Raw genomic sequence first — 15,003 nt, 5'->3', positions numbered from 1 at the left:
GTCTGTGCTAAGTTGATTCAGGCATGTAGGATAACAAGGAAAATCCTCAAAACTTTTAGTTTCCTCACATATCAAACCTACTTCTGTAATACAGTGATCAACCATACATTTGTAAAAGGCTGTTAAAGCCTCAATGAAACCCATTTATGCCCTTTGTTGAACCTGGGCCCATTGTTCAGCCAGAATGTCATCTATATCATTCACTAGGGGTTGTATTCTAACCCACAAACTCCTAGGAGTAATCCCCTTTAGCTGGTAAGCTTTAAAGAGTTTCAAATGCCACACATTAGTGTGCAGTGTTTTCATGCATTTGGTGAGCTTCTGAAAAACATAATTACAACTATTCGCTGGGTCATTAGTATTTAAATCCATATTCAAATTGTCCGTAGACCCTAATCCAAATACATGTAAGTCATCCTAATCTGATGACAAACCTTTCAAAATCGAAACCAGATCCATATTAACCCTAAATCAAGCTTAGTATATGTATATAAGTGTACCCAAAAGATCAATACCTGTGTGTATTGATAAGAAATTTGTATCCTAATAACTCACTCTGCTTGTCAAAAATGAATATCCAACATATAAATCCCAGTCGAGAGAATGCAGAACTAACTACAATGAAGATTAACAATCTTGATTCAAAACCTTTCAAACATGAAAAAAGCAGTTACTTTTAAAATGCAGTATACTGTTCAGTTACAAAAAAATCTATTAAGTTAATTTATACACAACATTAATCCTGATATCAATAAGGGGAACAATAATAGCCCCTGCGATGATTACGCAAAATAGATGTAAATACTTTAAAACACCGCAATGCTACATTCCCCCATACAACAATATGGGGAAGCTTTAATATCATATTGATTTAAATTATACCCAATATTGGTCCAAATAGCAAGAAGGGGAACAATAATAGCCCCTGTGATGATTACAGCAATATAGTCATAAATAATTCAAAACACCGCAGTGCTACATTCACCTTATATAACTATGAAAGGGAGGTATAATAACCATTGTGAATAACAATCCAAAACATTCCTCCAGTATTAAGATAGAAAAATATCATAATACCAAACTGCACAATGTTATGATCCCCTATTCATAAGCCCCCAAGACCTGTATATGCATATGTACTGAACCAGCCTAAAATGGATCAAAATTACGAACACTGAATATATTCCTAATAAGATGTAATTATAAGGGCACAATAATAGCTATTGTACATGTTCCTTTGTACTGAATATACATAATTCCTACCCCAAAACAAGTAGGTTGATGTCAACCAAGACAGTTTTATGCACAATGCTATGTACTCTTATTTTTAAACTTTTAAATCCACACAAAAATAGTAAGATAAATCACATACGTTTTAGTCCGATATGAATCAAATATGACTTTCTCACACAGTGTTCCATACCCCCGTTATCCCCACTGTTCAAATCTCAAAACCCTGAACAGAAAAAACTCAAATGCAAATGTCTGTATCTGTCCATATGTAAGTCCAGTATAGAATAAGACCTGAAAATAACCATATAAAACACAAAATCAGCTAATAATTGAATAACTCAAAAAAAATAATTATATGTCCTTTCTCCCCTGTTAGATAACGAGTTCACACAGTAATGAATCAAGTCCTTAAAAACAGTACCAGTAATGGAAGGAATAAATGTCACAGGTCTCCACTCGAAACTTCACTAATTCCACAATCACAAACCCAAACCGAATGTGGCACTTCAAATATAATCCAGGCAATTAATTCCATTTGATGAAGTAAACAGTTCCTTTTGGTAAAAAGCACCAACATGCTCCTAATCCAAAAAACACATCCCCTTGATCCAAGCGATAACAAGAATCCCAAAAAGGCCTTGTTCAGGGCCTAGCTGCATAAGATATAAATGATACAGTTCGTATGATATAATTCCATAAGTGCAACATAAATCCATGCTCACAATCCTACTATATCAAAAGGCAAACTTCAAAATACGACTGGCAAAACCTCAGTAATCGGATGTAAATGGGTTATATATTTAGTAACATGTATATGTTCTGCCTTCTACATTGGTCAGACATCTAGACCCCTACACTTACGTATTAATGAACATTTGAGCAATATCAGGAATAAAAGAGAGTCAAATGCATTATACAAACATACACTTAAACATGTCACTGCTTCCTACAGATTTACTGTCATTGATAGAATATTCGGTGACAAGACTAATAAATCTGGGTGGCATACAATTCTTAATTTCAAAGAGAAAAAGTGGATTATTAAATTAGGTGGGCTCTTTCAGCCTGGACTGAATGACCATCTATAACTGACCAAAAGGCAACTCTGTTTAATTAATGGATTTGTGTAAATAATATAGATGTGATTATGCTCTGTTTTACACCGAGGAAGGCTATCTCAGCTGAAACCGGTTTGGTTGATTTTTTATGGGGTTAGAGATTCTTACCCTACCCTTTTGGTACTGATGTCTGAGTAAAAACTGAGTTATTTCAACCACATTCAAGTGCTGGACTCTGTTTTTGAATAAGTCCAGCATTACCCATACCCAGCTGAGGGTTATTGCTTAAATATAACATTATACGTATGATATGCATAAATGTGCCTTAATTAGTTTGTATCCATCAGACCTTGTTCTGCCCAGCAACAAAATAGTCAGCCCTGCCAAGTCACAAACCCAGGACACTGTCCTCAACAATCACAGCAACATACCACTACACCAGATGAGTTGTGAGAACTTGTATGCTTTAATGAGCACATCCTGCGTTCAGGTCATTTAACATTAATTAAAAAAACAACAGCAGTCTCAAGTGTTGAACCTATGACCCTGAACATTATAGTCAGATGAATACATCACTACACAAGCTGAGCGTTAGAAATGAATGCTGCTTTTTAAAACATATCATGCAATAGAGGCATACAACATTAGGGAGAAAGCTTTGTGGAACCTTTTGTGTGTTGCATATAGACACACACACACACACACATATATATATGTATATATGTATATATATATATATATATATATATATATATATATATATATATATATATATATATGTGTCTGATGAAACATACATATGTAAATGCACAGTCATAATATAGATATACATATATTAAAAATAAAGAAAGGAAAAAAATATATATATTAATATATAAAACATGCAGTGCAGTTATATCTCTGAACCATCCTTCTCAACCTGCTAGTGCAAGGAATCTGTACAAAGACTGTACAAAGGGGGGGAGAAATGGGCCACATATACAGACATATTTCAAAAGTCACTGTTACAAATGAAGACGTGTTACAGCAACAGGGTGTGTTTCAGCAGACAGTCACTGAAGGATATGATATTTAAGCAATAACCCTCACTAAAAGAATCACAGGCCTAAAGCAGATGCCCTATGCTGACTGCCTTAAAAAACTCCAGCTACACTCTGTTGCATATCGTCTACTCAGAGGCGATCTCTGCTTAACATACAAGGCCATGTCAAACCCAGAGCTGTTGGACATGCTATACTTAAAGAAATCCCAATCCCTCAGAGCCACACGCTCCAGGGATCTAAACCTTGTCATCACAATAAACAAAACATGCTGGAGGGATAGGTTCCTGACCCAGAGACTCCCCAGACTCTGGAATAGATTGCCTATACATGTCAAGCAGAGTGCTTCTTTGGCCTCTTCAAAAGGAACCTTGATGATTGGATGGGAGAAAGGAAATTCACCCCAGGGATCACGTCAGTTGCCCTGCTAGACAGGGTCCAGGGAAGTAAATAGTGTGGGAAGAAATAGCCAGGGAATTGTTATGGCTCGGCTTGTATAGGCCCTAGGGCTGATAGCCTAGTACCAACCTATGGACCTATGATGATGGGAACTGAAATGTCATGTCATTTATTTACTGACATAAATCCTTGGATCATTACCGTGATTTACCAGACAAATAAAAATAAATTGTGGAACTGAACAAAAGTATGGTCCAAACATCTGGACATTCTGTGGAAAATCTGGCAGTGGAGAGGTATTCTCAGAACCCCTTAATGCAATGAATGTGGACCAAGCCTGACAAAGTTGGGGGACAAAGGCCTGAAAATAGGGACATGTCCAAAATATGTCAGTAGATAAGCTGAGAACATTCATGTAGTAACAGTATATGTCCTAACATGTATCAACTGAAATATCACAATTTCAGGACTCATTTGCTTCTCATTAGTTATTGAACTCAATCCCCACATCATCCCATTGATGTGTCATGCATAAATAACAGTCATGGGGACCAGACCAAAGATATTGGCCACACAACTGGACATCCTATGAATATGTGGACATAACACAACAGTAGGGAAACTACACTGAGCTACCGAGCAATGTCCAGATTACAGTCAGACTGACATAACACTACCCATATCCAGTTCTGGGGCTGTACACATGCATTAGCAAATATAACAGGCAGTACAGGGATGTAATACTAGTGGAACACAGACACTGGTGTGAAAGTGCATACCCCCAAACAAGTGCACCACAGTGACAGCAACATACCAGTAAGCAAACTGAACATGACAGTATAATACTGTGTGAGCAACCACATATCATTTGCTACTCACACATTACCCCTACATATACTGCCCCAATTCACGGTATACTGGGAATCCTGAGGTGTTACATGACATATCACAGTCAGCCCCTACAAGCATACGGAACTGACAGACCACTATCAGCTGTAGTAGCATGCAGAGTCAGATAGGTAAAGGATGTATGGCAATCACAGCTGCTACTCTCCCTACCCAGCCTAAAAAACATATGCACACAACACTGCTACACAATCGTGGCAGTCTGTTCACAATGGCCAGACAGACATACTGTCATATGTGGAGATTTCCACAGAATTACCAGGGTGTGGACCTACAACCCTGGTCACCACTGCATACCATGGCCAGGAGTCTGCCAGGTCATTGTCATGCTAACTGGAGTGCAGTTGGCAATTAAAGATATACCATACTTCTGCATCTCGTAGTGCAGGACATCTGGAAATGCATGGCATGCTTATGGGATAGGGGCTGGAAAGAGGGACATATCACACATGGTGTTACAAACTGAAACAGTAGTTGCTGTTACACATGTTGTTGTAACATCACATCCCTGAAGGAAATGATGTGTGGAACACCAATGGATAACAACACGTACTGACTAAAATCCTCACATTATCCTACCAACGTCACAAAAATAGATGTTGGTCAAGGAACAGACCAAGCATAATAGGCAAACATCTGACCAGTCTGTGGACAACATGCCAGTTGAGAGCTATGTCAAAGGCATATCACTGTCAGATGTCATATCACCCAGTAAATGCATGTCCAGACAAACCCTGTCGATGTAGCAAGCCCCCATGTGTATAACAACACTAATGACATACAAGTTGTACCAAACTCTGCAGCTTTGCCCCCCATGGTGCTGGGCTGTCTCCACATGTCCTGTCCTGTGAGGTAATTCCACCTACTGTACGTGAAGCTGTAGCCCCCACATCTCCGTAATGTCCTCCACACAGGCCAGGTGAAAGGGCAAGGCCCACATGAAGGGCATCCCATATGTCAGAACTAGCAGCTGTGTCCATGCCCACAACACAATACTATGTGGGCACCTACATAGCTTTATGGTCTCAGCAACACCGGACTGGACAACATCAACACCCTTAAGATAGGCTGAATGCTTGTGGTGGACAGCAGCAATACACAAACCATAGACTTGGTCCTTAGATTGGCTATACAGGCCAAATCAGGAGCACGCACCAACCTGGCATCAAGTCAGCCTTTGATCAAGCATATAAGGTTACCGGTGGAGTACTGTAAGGCTAACTATAAGTACAAATTGGACACATCCACCAAGGCCAATCACAAGGCCATCTTCACATATGTCTGCAATCTCTGAGGCCACAAGCCAACCCACCCTGTAATGGTGACCAATCAGACCACATACACACGCATAATAGATATAGGCAACCTGCTACAGATAGGTTTAGGGGAAACATCACCTTCTGGATCAGCAGCACTAAAGCTAGATATGCATAGCACCCACATCCTTCCCCTCATCACCAGTGAGCAGGTACATATTGCCTACTGAAAGGCAACAAACGTAAGTATCCATGGCACCTGATAACATCCCTGTCTACATCCTACATGAACTCGGGCATGTGCTCCCAGCTCCATTACACACCATAGTCATACAAGACCTTGGCTACATCCAAATCACATCCGCATGGAAGATGGCCAATGTCATCCCTCGACACAGACATGAATGAGGTGTACAGGAGTAGGAAATTAAGTAACCCTCATTGGGGGAATATGACACCTTAGGGCCAGCAGTGCAATGCAAGCAGATACAGTGCTGATATGGTACAGGGGTATGGTATGGTTGTGAGTGGTGGCTACTGGTATTCAATTTATATGTGCAGGTTCTGTACATATGGTTACCAAATGTATGAGGTCCTGTGATGTGTCTCCCTTGTTATGTCTCCCAGGTGCAATGTTGCATCAGCAAAGGTCAACCTTCTCAGCAGCTGAGACAAATATAATCATAGAAGCCATATTACACAACCATGCCATAATGTTTGGCTACAGCCAGCAACATCTGCAGGAAAGGACTGGCCTGTGGCATGACCTTGTCCACAGGGTAAATGATGTCAGCCTGCATGCATGTACATACGAGTGGTCTGGCATTGTGAAAGTGACCTCATACACCATGCCGGCAAAGGGCTGCTGCAGTGGCCAAAGACAGCAAGGCCACAGGTGTGGGCCTGGCCTTTTAGCCCAACTGACACCCACCGGGGAGCTCCACGGGTAACTTGGGGCACCCATTCCAGTACAACATCAGAGTACAGACCCCCCACATACTGGAGGTGGTTGGCACCCAGACAATGGATGAGGAATGTGCAGCTAAGGCCCCAGTGTAGATTACTAGACTAGTGTAGCAGACATACTTGTAATTGTAGAGTATCTATGTGCATGTGTCAGGTAAGATTGCAGTTGTGGATAGGGTTTTCTAACGCACAGACATGCACATCTATGGCGAAGGACAGCAAATTGTGTAGTATTGGGGTTGTACTGTAAATGTGCAGACATGCTGCATCCATCCTGTACCAATCCCACATGTGGGTCTGCTGAACATGCTCCCCTCACACAACTACCTAGGCCCCTCCAGTCTGCATGTGGGATGGCAGCCTGCAGCTGGTGAGTATGCAATTGTACTATTGTGGTTTTCCAATACCCCAGGCATGTGAAGGCCATGCAATGTACCATGCACAAAACTGTCACTCATAGTCATATTGCTTTATGTGCATGTTCACTTGTGTTGGGGTCAACTGCATTACATCACAGTGGTCACCACAGGGGGCTATCTGATGAGAATGCATCATCCCTATAGCATAACTCATGGTCTGTCAGTGCAAGACTTTTGTACATAGAGCAACAAAATGGGTGGACACACGGCCTAAAGTATGGACATGTGTGAAACATTATTGTCATATAGTGGCTATAAACAGTGTACACACCCCTGTTAAGATGCCAGGTATTTGTGCTGTCTATACATATTGGGACCACAATATGTCAGTCCTCATATTTTCCAAACTGTAATGTGACCTATGACATGAACAATTCCCTGTACAAACAATCAATCTGTTGACCACCAAATATGGAGTATACAAACCTCAAAATATGCTGGATGCATATGTGTGCTCACCCTTCATATAATATGTTCTTGCAGCAACTTGTGATTTACTGACAGCAAACAGTCTGCTTGGGTACACACCAGCCATCAAGTAAAGTCACTCTGACTAACTACAAATAACAGTCTGCTGTCCAAGTGGGATAATCATGGCATTTCCTCAGTTGCCTGCAACAGCAACAGCCAGGGCTTGCAACCAGTGTACAACACAGCTAAGGGATTTCATATTTGAAAGCTATCAGTCAAGAGTAGGGTACAACAAAATTACCACAGCATTACATACACCATGGAACACAGTTGATACAGTTGTCAAAAGGTGGACTGAATATGGGACAACAGTGCTGTTGAAAAGAACCTGATGTCCCTCCAAAAATAATGACAACACATGTCAAGACCTGGTCAGGTTGGTTACCAGGGGACATACAGCAACACCAAGGGAGTTGCAGGAACCTCTTGCTAGTACTGGTGTTCTGTACTATGTGTGAGAATACTCTCTCGTATTCTGCATACATATGGTCTATGGGGTAGGGTCAGAAGATGGAAGCATTTCCACACAAAAAAACATCCAGGGGTGGATACAAATTGCAATACAGCACATCACATCTCCCAAAGGCAGGTGTAAAAATGTGTTATGGTGTAATAAGACTAGGGATTGACCTCACAGCCACAATACCAACATGTATGTGTGGTGCACAACCAACAGCTCTCACAACCTGAAGACCAACATCCCAATGGTGAATCACACTGGTGGCAGTAGCTTGCTGTGGGGCTGCCATTCCACAAACAGAACAGGGTCTGTATTCATGGTGGTGGGAATTCTGAACATTTCCTAATAACACCCACATCTGCCCAAAATCCATCAGGCATCTGCAAGAATGCTGAGGATGAGGAGGTGTGTCAGCCTTCAACATGACAAAGAACTGAAGCATACATCCAAAGCTACCTAAGAATGGCTCCAGCTGAACACAAATATGGTTATGGATTGGCCCAGCCAGAGCCTAGACCTACACCCGATAGAAAACCCCAGTATATCCAGATGAGGGCTATGCACATGAGCTGCCCTTGCAATCTGACAGAGTTGGGTGACCCTTGCATGGAAGAGTGGCCAAATAATGCCAAGTCAGGATGTACCATCCTGATAGACACCTTCACAAGAAGAGGAATGCTGTAAGCTACTTACAAGGTGCTTCAACACCTTATCATTTTAAGAGTGTGCACACTTATGCAATCACCATATTGTACATACTGCAGTCATTATATTTTACACGTAACATGTTTGTTTATTGATTGGATTGCACAGGTCATATGTCACATGGAAGGTGGGTGACATACTTGAATGCATTATTGCTGTCTCATCTTGTGTATAACAAGAACGTGGCATGTTAACAGGGTTGTGTACACGTATCATATCCACTGTATGCTTACAAGGCTGGTATGTAACAGGAAATGTGTGACCATACATTCACTGCTGGTTTGGAGATCTGACACTCACATGTATGTCATTAATCAGTGATGTCACTCCCCAGATCATACCACTTATGTAACATAGAAACCCAAGGGTTATGAGAAACAGAGCACACATGGGAGCCAGACCTCTACACATCCTGTGAGGATATATACAGTTGTGAGGTATGTGCTGTAGTACTTGACACTGTGCTATACAGGTGAACAAAAATGATGTGTACACAGGTGCAGTCTGTGCTGGGGAACAGCCATCACATACTAACACTAATCACGTATCCCAAAGCTCTATATTGTCTGTTACATCTAGTAAAACTGGCTGTAATCCATGATATTGAGGGTCGTGTGTCATGCATGTCACTATGTGGATAATATGTGGTCTACGTAACAGATTTTTCCCACCTCACCTGTAAATGTGTGCACGGTGTGTGTGTGTGTGTGTGTGTGTGTGTGTGTGTGTGTGTGTGTGTGTCTGTGTGTGTGAGTGGGTGTGGGTGTGTGTGTGTACCAGCCAATATCAAAGTGCAGGTATTAATGTACATATCTTGCCTTCCTCTCACAGGTTGTGATGGTGTTTGGGTTCTCTCTTTTGCAAAATTATGTCAGCACCTCTGCAAACTCTGACGATGATGATAGGAATAGTGAGGTACAGGTGAGGTTGTCAAGGGCTGAATTTGTGCCATTAGTTGGCATCCCACTCTTGTACACACCATCGCTGCACACAGTGACAATGCCCACACATATCTCATCACCAGCAGCCACAGATGATGGACAGTTGGCAGGTGGATGCATTGAACAGGCTAGTGTGGTGACTATGGCAGGTGTGAGTGTAGACAGTGGCCATAGCCAGAGTGTAGGCAAGGTCCCACACAGGCAGATGGACAGGGGTGCTTGCAGGAGGAATGCTGCTCATTGGGCCCCTGTTGCAAGTGCAACAGAAGGAGTCACCAGATGCATGTTCCAGGCTGTCATAGATGCACAGGCACATAGTGAATGCCACATCACTCAAATACTCAGGGTGGTGGATGCAACACTCCCTGATGTGCGTGGTGACATACATGACCTTGTTGGGTCCACACATCATAATACTGAGGTCATTAATAGATTGTGGGTTGAGACTTTGGCAATCCCCGACCATGGCATGTCTATGCTATAGCATATGGTTGGAGATGGGCATCAGCCACATGGATGGAGGTCATCACCAACAACAGCTGAGAGTGTATGGGGCCATGCACCTTACTGTACCCTTAGTGGCAATGACACCAGCACTGCCAAAGGGGAGTTGCCATCCACATCACACCAGAGCAGGCCATGGCCACATGGTCCTGTCCAGTCCTGTCAGGGCCACACAACCAGTGGGCAGCTGTCAACATCAGGAACGAGTACTGCCTTGTGCCTGATGGTGCCATTGATACTGCTGGCAGGACCATTTCCCATGTCTGTGTCCGGAGACGGTGACCTGGACTCCTTGTCATGTACAGTCCACAGCTGTCCAACATACCCCTGTGTAGGGCTGCCACATGGTGTGACTGTGTGCATACATAAACACACATATCATTATCACAAGCAGGTTAACTGCAGACACTCAAAGCACCTCTGCACAGCCCATCTATTGAATACCCCTCCAAACACACACACACACACACACACACACACACACACACACACACACACACACACACACACACACACACACACACACACACACACACACACACACACACACACACACAATGTCAACTGTATGGCCCAGCCTAGGCCTCTGGCAAGCCCACACAATACCCTGTGCACATGAAGATACCTTTGCCATGTCCCTATCATCCAAACCTTCAATGCAGGGACATGCTAATATGACTCTGATGCACAGGGTGAATATAGTACAGTGTAGGTATGTAATCCTATGTAAGGTGATGTCTACTTGCATTTCTTATGGGTACACTTACAGGTGTATGTATCTTATTATACAGGATGCATTATTGCTGTTAGTACCACTGACTAAATGCAGTCTGCCATGCTGTATTCTGTTTTTGTCCCAGGTGTCTGTGTGCCAGTAGACTGTGGCCTTGTAGACATTCCCAAGAGGGAGTATGTCAGACTGGGAATACACTGACCATGTCATACACAAGGTATAGCTTCATATGTACATGTACCAGGTGTGTATGCATGCCACAGTGTGTGACAGACACTGTAGTCAGTGTCACCTTGCATACGTACCTCTTGTCACAGACAGGTAGCCCTCAGACATGTCAGCTGAGTGTTGTGTACTACCCCAGGCTCATAACTACAGAACAGGTTATTCCAGTACTGTCAGCAGGTCCCTCGCAAGCATAGCCATTACATTAACTGCAACATATTCACCTGTCAACACCTGTAGGCCTAGCCATGTCTTTAACATACACTCAACCTTTGTGCAATTGATGAGGGCATGCATAATACTGTATCCCTGAGTCCACCAGGTGGAACAGTAAGTTAAATGGTATATCCTTGGCATACACCCAGTAAGGACTGACACACGGGACGTGCACACAGTAACATCAACACAATTGACAATACACAGATTAGTAAACCTACATTTCCACCATTATGTACAGTACTACTACATACACATTACGTGCCCCACATAGATTATAAGCATCGGACATAACACACTACCTCTTACAATGTGTAATGTTCTGAATGCCGACATGGATGGTGAGATGACCCACCACACATAGGATGTGGAGTCATGTATTGCTCCTACAGGCCTGGACAAGAGATAGTGTAGCAGATGTTGTATCAGCATGATGTTTCAGGCAGGTATGATGCACGATGTGACATGTGGGTCACTACCCTCACTGTGGACAATTAGGCAATGATATTACATACATGGGCATTGTTAAGGGACACACCATATATAGTTTGCCTAAATAATAGAATAAAATAAAAGGACTATGCTTGTTTCCTGCCTTTCCTTTAACTAGTCTAATACACATGCAGTTTTGCTGTAACCAGGCCTGTTTGTAAGCCTCTGAGCCATGCCAAAAGGTCTGCTTTTCAATTGTTCCCTTACATCTGCTAGTTCTCTCCTCCACTGCACTTTTACTAGTTTATTACTCTAGCACTTCACCAGACTTCTTGTAGTAATTATTAGAGCATGCAAAAGTGCTACCAGTACTAAATGTTCTACAAGGAAACAGCTCAGGTATTCATTATTAATGCCCAACCCTCCAGGCACGTGTAAAGGTAATTTCCCTGTGCTTTCTCCTATTAACCTGGTGAACTTGGGTATCCTGAGGCAATTAAGCAATTACCTCATGTACACTGACAATCCTTTCCTCTTACCTCCCAAAACTCAGACTTGTGAGAGATGCACTTATATATGCAAATTGGAAGCCACACACTGTTCAGCCAAGACCGGAATAGCTGGTCAAGAAGAGAAGGTCAACACTTGCACCACACCACATGAAACACATAGCCCTGCACAACTCACACCAGCACTTTCTGTACATAACAACACACGCCCACCTCCTCAGTGGCTCTCATTACAAATCTACCCAAACAGCAGAGGCCTCCAAGGGAGAAACACAGTCAACCGCCACAACACAACACCAATCATGATGCACATAACTCTCATAAACAGTGTGCCACTCAACCAAAGTCACTAAGGTAAAACAGCATGCACAACACACTAGTCATAGGTAACTCAATAGTGAGGCATACAGATGTCCCACTTACTAGGCTGAATAAGAAGCAAGTAATAGTCAGCTGCCTGTCAAATGCCAGGATCTGCCACATAATGCACACACTCAGGTCCCTCAACAACAGGTACAAATATGATGCTGTCATTATACATGTGGGTGTGAATGACTTGAGATGTCCCTCCCTGGACTACATGAAGAGAGACATGGAGGTGCTCTCGGATTATGTAGCCCAGCCAGGTATGACCCTAGCCCAAAGCAGTATCCTACCATCACCAAGAATGATACCACAGTATGATGACATGATTGACAGACCTTGATGATTTGCCAGAGATGGTCTGCATCTGTCACCCCTGGCCTTCTGGATACTCTTGTCATCCCTATAGTGCCTTGTTTAGGCTGTGTACCAAAGACCACATTACTACCACAACAGCTACAAACAACTGCAATCTGAGGGTCATGCTGCTCAATGCTAGAAGTGTAACTCTCAAAATGCACTCACTTGAAGCACTCGTTAAAATGGCAAACATCGACATTAGTGCTGTAACAGAGACCTGGTTCAAAGCAGTGGAAAGCATCCCTTCACTACCAGGCTATATCTGATTCCATACCTTTCTGCCCAAGAACTTGGACAGAAGCTCCCAAGGCAGTGGTGTTTCCATACTCATAAAGATGCACACAGCTCCACACCGGTAGCCCAACATACTGAATTAGAGATACTGCATGTGCAGCTAACATTGGGTAATACAGCAATGCAGGTCGTAGCCTGCTATAGGTCCCCAACCATGTCCCAAGACTAACATTCTTCGTTCTTAAGCACCCAGGAGAATATCAGGGTCCAACCTAACACTCTTATATTGGGTGACTACAACTACCCCATTAACTGGGACAACAACTCATGTACCAATAAACCTGCCCATTGTTTCCTGGAATTCATTAATTACAATGCCCTGGATGAGCACATTCGTACCCCAACTACAGGTGGCAGCATCCTTGGCCTGGTCATTACTAACAAGGGCAACTGTTGCTCTACACCAATAGCCAAATCCTCCTTGGGTAGAATCAACCACAAACGAATCACCTTGGGAATCCACATCCTTCCCACCCACCCCTGCAATGGTAACCACCAAGACAAACTTCTACAAAGCTAACTTTGGGCTCCTTAAAACAGAGGTGGCTAAGTTCACGGCACCCATGCAAATGGAGAATAGTTGCATGACCACCAAATCATACACCAATGCACTGTACGAACACATATACATATGCATGGATCTTGCCTTACCCAATAGAACCAAGACACTGTCCTCCAAAATATGAAGCCAATCTTCTGGTCCCCTGCCATACACAAACTCAACAACAGAACAAATAAATTGATGTGGAATAAGGTGAAGTCCCAAGACTGGAACAACTCCCTTATCGGCCTCAACAAAAGGTTGAGATCACTCATCAAATCCTCTTAAGCTAACTATGAAAACAGAATTGCAGCAGATAGTAAAGACAAACACAAGGCCTTCTATAGTTATGCAAATAATCTCCATGCCAATACCCAGATGTGCTCTGAGCTACTGTACAATAGTACCTCCTATACTGAGCCAGCAGATATTGCCAATATACTGTCCGACAGATTCAGTGCCAACCTTACCCCTCTCCCCCCCAAGGATCCAATCACAATACCAGTAAATTGCCAGAGACTCTGTAGTATTGCTGCACAGGTTAAAATAGCACTGTCCAAGGCCAGGAATACATCTTCGATGGGACCTGGCAATATCCCTGACTGTGTTCTACATGAACTACAGAGTGACCTGGCACCACACCTGTGTCCTCTGTTCAATCACAGCCTCACCTCAGGCGTTGTCCCTACCAAATGGCGCACTGCTACTCATCCCTCTACACATAGGAGGAGTGACTACAGACCCTGGGAACCATCACCTCATTAGCCTGATGAGTCTAATATGCAAAGCTATGGAATGCATCATCATTGACCTAAAAAACAAGGATATAAGGAATCTACAAACTCTGGATCTCACACAGTTTGGCTTTGCGGAGGGTAGATCATGCCTGCTCAACCCGGTCAACTTCTTTGAGTCACCAGAGCTGTGGATGATGTCAAGGTGGTCATACAGACTACCTTGATCTGGCCAAGG

Source organism: Protopterus annectens, chromosome 1.part1 (assembly GCF_019279795.1).
Source record: "Protopterus annectens isolate FY-2018-M chromosome 1.part1, PAN1.0, whole genome shotgun sequence".
Lineage (NCBI taxonomy): Eukaryota > Metazoa > Chordata > Ceratodontiformes > Protopteridae > Protopterus > Protopterus annectens.
The sequence above is the reverse complement of the archived record's forward strand: the minus strand, read 5'-3'. Positions refer to the sequence as shown.